Here is an 8,039-nt window from a genome sequence, read left to right on the forward strand (position 1 = left end):
AGAAAAGAAAAAAAAAAACTGGGAAGAGGAGTGTCTTCTATAAACCCGAATAATTAAACAGCATTTAAGAACACATGAATGTGTTCAGTTATAATTATGGCCTAGGTGAATTAGTTATTTTCATGACAAGACATGTACAAGAATGGTAAGGGTCTGAATCACATCTAGTACAGTGAGGATATATATATATATATATATATATATATATATACATACATGCCTGGGAGAAAGGGGGGATATCAGAGCATCTCTTCACTGTCACTCAGCTGAACTCACATCTCCTGCCAAAATGTCCTACAGCTGCTACTCTGGAAACTTCTCCTCCCACTCCCTTGGGGGCTACCTGAGCTACCCAAGCTCCTGTGGCTCTTCCTATCCCAGCAACCTTGTCTACCGCACTGACCTCTGCTCTCCCAGCACCTGCCAGCTGGGCCCCTCTCTGTCCAGTGACTGTCAGGAGACCTACTATGATCCTACCAGTTTGCAGATGTCCTACATGGTGTCCAGCCCCTTCCAGACAATCTCCTACCACCAGAGGACCTCAATCTCCTGTGATACTTGCCAATCAGCTTACCCAGTCTCTAGGCTGTGGATCCAGCAGAAGTTACTGCCAGGGCTATATATGGACCTATAAGCTCCTACTCCCTGGGTTGTGGATCACATGGCTTCAGATCCTTGGGTTATGGAGTCTATGGCTTCCCTTTCCTGGGCTATGAATCCAGATTCTGCAGCCCAACCTATTGGCTTCTGGGAACTGCCAAACTTCTTGTTGCCAACTAATCTGCAGATCTGGCTCCTCCCACCAATCAACTTGTTAAGGATTCTAGACCCAGACTTTACAGTCCCTCAAAGTCAATCTTGGCTGTCATCTGGCTAGAGTCTATATCATACTACCTAGAAAAATGTAAATAAATAAAAAATCTATTAATATGAAATTGTTCATCTCATAGAATACCCATCTTGTTTTCCATCTCTTTTCTCCTATTTTCCTTCTTCTTTAGTTAAAACTGAACCAATAGGTCTTTTTTTTTCCTTCAAATAAACTCATGTAATTTGATATTAGATCACAGGTCAATATTAATTTAAAGAAAAAGCTATCCATTGGGAATTTCAAACCTACCGTTCTTTGTCTAAAAAGAAATATTTAAGAATTAGGCTCCCTGGTACACAGAATTCTCTAACAACACAGAATTAGTTCCCTAGAATTTTTGGCAAGTGGAATCACAGCTCAGAGCAGGAGGTCATTCTAAATGCTTCTGCATGTAATCATTTCAGTCTTACTAGGCATCTTTGGTTAAATTACTACTGAGTCTAATCCAGGAAGAAAAGTTTCAGATGGCAGTGATGCTTCAAGTGTACTATCCTGGCTGCTTTAGGTGAGGAAATGTCAAAATACCTTTCATGAGGCCTTTTTGTAGACTTATACAAGTGGTAATGGGATTCTGAGATCCCAATATTAACTAACAGCAGCAACTGGTATGATGAAACAAACATCCTAAATATGGATGAAATTAAACACTTATGCATTTGATTATAATAAAATTATTTCCATTTCTAACTTATTTCTCATCTTGGTGCTTAACTCTCTCCTTCCTCAATCTGGTCATTGTTTTCAAAGAAGTCACCTGGGAACTTCAGGAAACATCACGCTATCATGAATAGATGATAGTACCTGACAAGGAGGACTTTACTTCTTGATATCCTGGAGTTAGAGCTGGATGTGAGAACTACATGGTCTACTAAACTCTTGTTTTGGGGAACAGAGTCATCTACATTTGAAAATATGTAATTGGGAAGAAAAATATGTAAGTGGATATGGGTACTAATTGTTCATTGTCCTCACAAGGTGTTTCCCTCCGCTCTTCCCAGAAGAACTGGGTTTTGTTTGTGTACCTCTCCTTATCTACACGTGGTCTATAAAGTAAAGTGACCATGCTCCTGGTTTCAGGATGGATTCTGGCTAGTTCAAGGGATATCCCAATCTTCCCTGAAAGTGGTTGGTTCAGGATGGAGCATGTGATCTGACTTAAGCCAATGAGAAACAAGGAATGACATGAACAGGCACTTCTGGTAAAGTCCTTGTGGAGTTTTTTTTGAGTAACCATCTCTTCTTCTGGACTTTCTGATATCATGTGTGGAATGCTATACCCATATTGTATGTGGCCTAAAAATAAGCCATTACATGAAAGACAGCAAAGCCAAGAGAAATGCAAGGAACAGAGTCTCATTTCTGTGCTTTAATAAATATGAGCCAATAAACTTTTCTTATTACTTAAACCATTTTGAAAAACAACTTCAGTTACTTGTAGCTAATGTTTTCCTAAGTGAGACATTCATTTAAAAGCTGGAACAACCCGCTTTCCCAATAAAGACCCCGGGTAATATTAAAGACCGTTTGCTACCACCTTTGCCCTCTCTGTGACTTTCCACATGCATTCACTCCACCAACATGCACTCCACCAATGCTATCTACTCCTGTTTCCTTGAACACATTGTGCAGAACTGAAGTCTTATATAGTTTTATAATTTTAGGAGTGTCATGTCTTTCTAACCCTTTAAAACCCACAGAAATATTATCTCTTCTCTCCCTCCTTTTTGGAAGACTCCACAATCAATAGAGTTGATTATTTCCTACCCAACATTAGCACTAAATATTTCTTATTTTTTGTTAATTACAAATTCACTATTTTATATTTTATTTGAAGCATTATTTTGTTTATCAGTTCTATTTTGTTTGTTTTTCCTTGTTATATTCTCAGTGAACACAATGGAATCTTACCTAATGGGGTCTGGAAAGTAGTAAATACTCAATAAATATTAATTTAGTAGATGAAAGAATGAAATGGATCTAGGGTGATAGTCTCCAGGATGTATTACGTCAATAGAAACAAACAGTCATTCATTTTTTTAAAGATTTTATTTATTTATTTGACACAGAGAGAGAGATCACGAGTAGGGAGAGAGGCAGGCAGAGAGAGAGGGAGGAAACAGACTCCCTGCGGAGCAGAGAGCCCAATGCGGGGCTCGATCCCAGGACCCTGTGATCATGACCCGAACTGAAGGCAGAGGCTTAACCCACTGAGCCACCCAGGCGCCCCACAGTCATTCATTTTTGGTAGCTGAACTCAATTTGGATAAGCTAGTTGTCAGTAATGTCATTAAGCTTCTGGTCACCATTATTATAAAAAATGACTTAGCACCATCTTAATGACATATTATCACAACTGCAGTAGTCATAAGATAAGTGTGAGATCTCAAAAGTAAATTCCTACTTCTGGGTCACACAAAGGTAGAAAAATAACTTCACCAAAAGCTAACCTCAAGGACAGACCAGAGTAAGTACATCTGGGGAAAGGAACAAAAGCAAGTGTATAATTACTATAATAAACCATGACACTTTCACATCCAAGACATAATGGAACAAAGGGTTGAAAAATATGGGAGTTAATGCTCAAATGGCCAAGATACTATGGTCTATTCTTTCTTTCCAAATACTCTTTGTTAAGGGCTAAATAGACAGTGTGTAGTTCCTTTTTTCTTTCTTTCTCTCTTTCTTTCTTTCTTTTTTTCTTTCTTCCTTTTTTTGCTATTTAAATCAGAGTCTGATGGCATTGAATTGTAAACGGCCAAGAATTATCCCAAGATGCAAAATTATTTAGAGATAGTTTCATAGAAAAAAAATGATGTCACATGTGAATCCATTTATTATAGTGTTCTAAGAGAATCAATTTCAAAATAGATAAAGCTGACAAGAGACCATTTCCATATTCCACATGGGATCATTATTATAGTTATAGTGTCATAATTCTGAGTATTCCAGAGACTAAGATGTTTTTTTCTGTATGCATTATAGTGTCTGAAAGGGGTTGTATAATACTTGACTTATTTTACAAAATGTTATATTTAAAGGAAGTTGGTCATTTCCCTTGGCATGCTTTTTTGAGGTGGACCAGTGAAAAATATACTTTTTCTGTATTTCTCAGCATTAGTCTCAAATACAATAGGACTATTCATTTTAAGTGACGGATTTCTACCACCATGCATGGCAACTAATAGCCTACTGACTTCAGTCTTTGCTCCATCCTGTTAAAATTTTTATAAGTAATCTTAATAAAAATTAGATGGCTTAAATGAAAGTGCATATTTCATTCAGCAGGTAGATTTGACAAGATGCCATTTCATGTCCTTTCCAACTCTAAGATATTAAGATTCTGATAGAAAATCATAGAATGTGACAGCTACAAAGGACCTTCGAGATCTTTTCATCTAAATTCATTATCTTAGAAGATATCCAGAGAGGCAGAGAGACTTGTCCAAACTCATGCAATGAATTAATAGAAACAGGGCTAGATGCCAGATCTCTTCACTCTTGGTCTAGTATTCTTCCATGGCTATGCAATCTGTCTATATGAGTGACTTCCTGGTTGGAGAAGAGGAATGGATTTAAATGAACTTAAGTCATTTGGTTGGTGAGATAAAACTAAGACAAGGATAGAGGAAATAAACTGTGGGAAAACCGAGCTGAATTATGTTACTCTAATTTTTTTATTTATTTGTGCTTTACTATTTAATACAGCTGAACAAGTGTTCAGAAGTCCAACATAGCCACATAATCAAATATAGAAGTAATATAAACTGCTCAACCTTATCATCATCAACTGCCAAGCCCTTGAGAGATAGAAACAGGTTGACTGGATTTTTAATGGAAATGATGAATATAATCCAACCCTCAGGATAATGGAATGTGCTTCATTTATGGACATAAAAAATCCTAAAACACACAGAAAAGATACTGTGTTTATTTTATCCTGTGTTTATTTTATTTTTATAGTTTTATCTCAATCCAAGATTGACGTCCCCATCAGAACAACATTTTGGTCTGTACAAAGATCCTTAACCTGATCAGAAATAATTGCTACTTTTATTCATTTCCTTTTCCATATGTGGCAGGTAATCAGGTATTGTGTATATCATCTCATTTCACCTGTAAAACCATTTTACGAGGCTGATACTCTCACAATTTTCATTTTAAAAATGAAGAAGTCAAGGCATAGACACTTAAGGGAAATGTTCAAGGTTTGTGATTCTAGATCTTGGCTTAGAATCATAACTGGAAAATCCTTCCTTGTATTTCACGTCTTTCTCCTCACCAATTTTTAATATTCCACCCTCTGGTGGTAAGGAGGTGCTACTGCAGCTGCAATCATTTTTCTATTTCAAGACTGGGAGACCAGGGAATTGTTCAACCATTTAGCAGCAAAGTATCCAGTCACCATAGGCAATCACATGACTATTTCTACCTCTGTCACAAGAAAACTAAGCAATAGACTACATAATTGTCATTGTTCAAGTGCCTACAAAGTGAACACGTAGTTTTTAGTTGGTTGCACTAAAGCAGTCTGAAGGTGACCAGTTGTCCTAGCATACATCATGCCACAGTAATAAACCTAGTAACTCCCTCTATAAATCCAGCACCAGCCAAAATCTGTATTTACTCATTGAGCTAAAATTGCATGCTGAAACACCTATTAATTCAGCACTCAGTTAAATAGCATGTGCAAGTTAATGCTTCATCCCAAAGAGAAAAGAATTCATGCGGTGGCCTTATTCACAAATGACAGACCTAGCTTCACTATTTGACATTTGGAGATTGGGAACTGCACAGGTATTCACTAATTTGCTACACATTGTGAGGTTAATAAGAAGGCAGTCTGCTGGAGACAATTGTGTGAATGCTGGCCTGGGTGATGTCCTGCCTCTGCCCCCCTCCGAGTCTAGTTTTGCAACAGGACTCTGTTGTGCTGACAGTGAAAAGTGGTGCCCTTTTTTGCATGGGAAAAGCTTTGTAAAACATGCCTACATACAATCAAACATTATTTTGAAATAATTGACTCAGCTTGTGCCATGCTAATAAGTGGCTTCCTTAATGATTTTGCTCTTATTTCACAAACGGGTCGCTGAAAGGTAAGCATGGGTCTTATTATTATTATTTTTTTTCTCTTTAAACTCTGTACCCTGGCCAATTCTCAAAAATCTTGGGTACGTCCAGATTTCAGAACTCTATGCCTTCAGACATTAGCTATAATTTGAACACATTTAGCAATTTCCATTTATTAAAAAAATGCAGTTTCTATTCATTAATTTTTCAAAATACATTTATGGAACTCTTATTATATGTCAGCCAAGTGCTCAGTGCTGGGGATACAATAGCGAGGAAGATATACATGCTTTTTGCCTTTATGGAACTCACAGTGCTGTGGCAAAGGCAGAGTGAAGAAACAAATAAAATCATTATAAACTGAGATAAGTTCTATGAAAGCAGAAAAACAGACTTTGAGAATGGAATCTTTTTTCAAACAGGGTGATGAAGGAAATCCACTCTTGAGGGTCGCTCTTATGCTGCGACACAAAAGATGAGGAGAGGAGCTGTAGGTGGAGTGGGAGAAGGCAGGGAAGGGGGAGACTGACAGGCAGCTGCACATGCAAAGTAATGAGGCGAAGGGAGGCTTGACATACTCAAGAGCCCAGTAGAGGCCTGTACAAATGGAGGATGTGAGGCTGAGGGAAAGGGCAAGATTTAGCCTTAGTGAAATAGGGAGCACCCAGGTTTTACAAGTGCTGGGTAGGCTGGGCTAAGGAGGATGGATCTTACTCTCAGGGCAATGTAAATCCATTTAATACTTCTAAGCGGGAGAGTTAACAAGCTCCAATGGAAGCCTCTGTGATGATAAATACAAATATGCCTATGATTTAAATGAGGTGCTGTTGGGGTCATATGGAGGGCGTAATGGGATCTTCAAACGCACAGGACTGGTAATTCAGCATTATAAGTAACTTGCATATGTTGTGAAGGCATTACACACTGGTCGAGCGTGCTGCTTGTCAGGTTGAATGCCTTCGGATGTGTCCTTTGAAATAGAGGCTATCCCCAGTCCATCCCATGTTAAGGAGGAGTTTGTATCAAAGCTGTTCCAGGTTCCTGAATGTTCTTGATTTTCTTCAGATCTGAGAAAAGGGGCCAGAGCACTGTGCTAAGAATACGCTTCAGTTGTTTCTCTTTCATGAGCTGAGCTAAAGGAATTATAGAAGGTGTTATAGAAATTGTGCTGGCAGGTCCTGTGTTATGAGTATGAAGCTAACCTGCATACAGCTGCTAATGTGATAAATGTGGGTGCTGATCATCATTCTGCAGTCAAAAAAAACCACAGTAAACAAAAATGAGAAGCATATCTGAAACAAGTTTGTTACAAGGCCAGATTATCAACAGCTGAGAAGCACAATAAAGTAAATACACGACTTTGTATAAATACAGTCATAATAAAGAATGTGTCAAAGTCCATTGGTAATTCAGAGGAAGAAGTAGTAACCTGTAAGTAGGAAGATCAAAGAAAAGCTTCATAAAGAGGCAGTTTATATGTGACCTTCAATAAGACAAGGGATACAAAATGTTAGACAAAGGGAATGATATTTATAAGGCAATGGCCACTTTCAGTACTTTGGGTGAGAGTTAGAAGAGATTCCATTATCGAGTCTTTCACACATCCTGACCAGTTGGACAGACCAAGATCTGAGTGGAATGAGGGTGAGCTTAACTGGATTGGCTTCTGACTGAAAATGTCTTGATCATATTATTCTGTTTTGCCAAAAGAGCATCCCTCCAAACTCCAGTGCTGAATATTGATTAGTTTACAATTGGCTTTTTCCACATCCATTTGTTTTGTCCATTTACCAGGGAGAGTCATGGCGACTAAGAAAAAAAAAAAATGTTAGCTTGGGTGGCATGTTGGGACTCATATTTGAGAAACTCTGCCCTGATGAATCAGCTTTGGGGCTCACATGAAAGCCATTTTGAAGATTCAGAATGGACTGGCTTCTTTGTTAATAGGATGTCATCTTCATATGTTCCTAAACAAAGTGCTAATGAGCTGTTATCCTTCAAATTAGCTTAAGCAATGAGGTGGAAAGGAGTCTTGAGAAGAAGCCAACACCCAGTTTTCTGAGTATATAATCTCACCAAAAAAGAATCTTCAGACCTGGCA

General features: G+C 38.1%; 1 pseudogene across 1 annotated transcript; it reads left to right on the plus strand.

Moving 5' to 3' along the window:
- The first annotated feature begins 289 nt into the window (after nt 1-289).
- LOC308346838 (keratin-associated protein 13-3-like) lies at nt 290-818 on the plus strand (annotated as a pseudogene). Its single transcript has one exon. The product of its transcript is annotated as a keratin-associated protein 13-3-like (transcript).
- Nucleotides 819-8,039: the final 7,221 nt, after the last annotated feature.

Source organism: Martes martes (assembly GCF_963455335.1).
Source record: "Martes martes genome assembly, chromosome: 1".
Lineage (NCBI taxonomy): Eukaryota > Metazoa > Chordata > Mammalia > Carnivora > Mustelidae > Martes > Martes martes.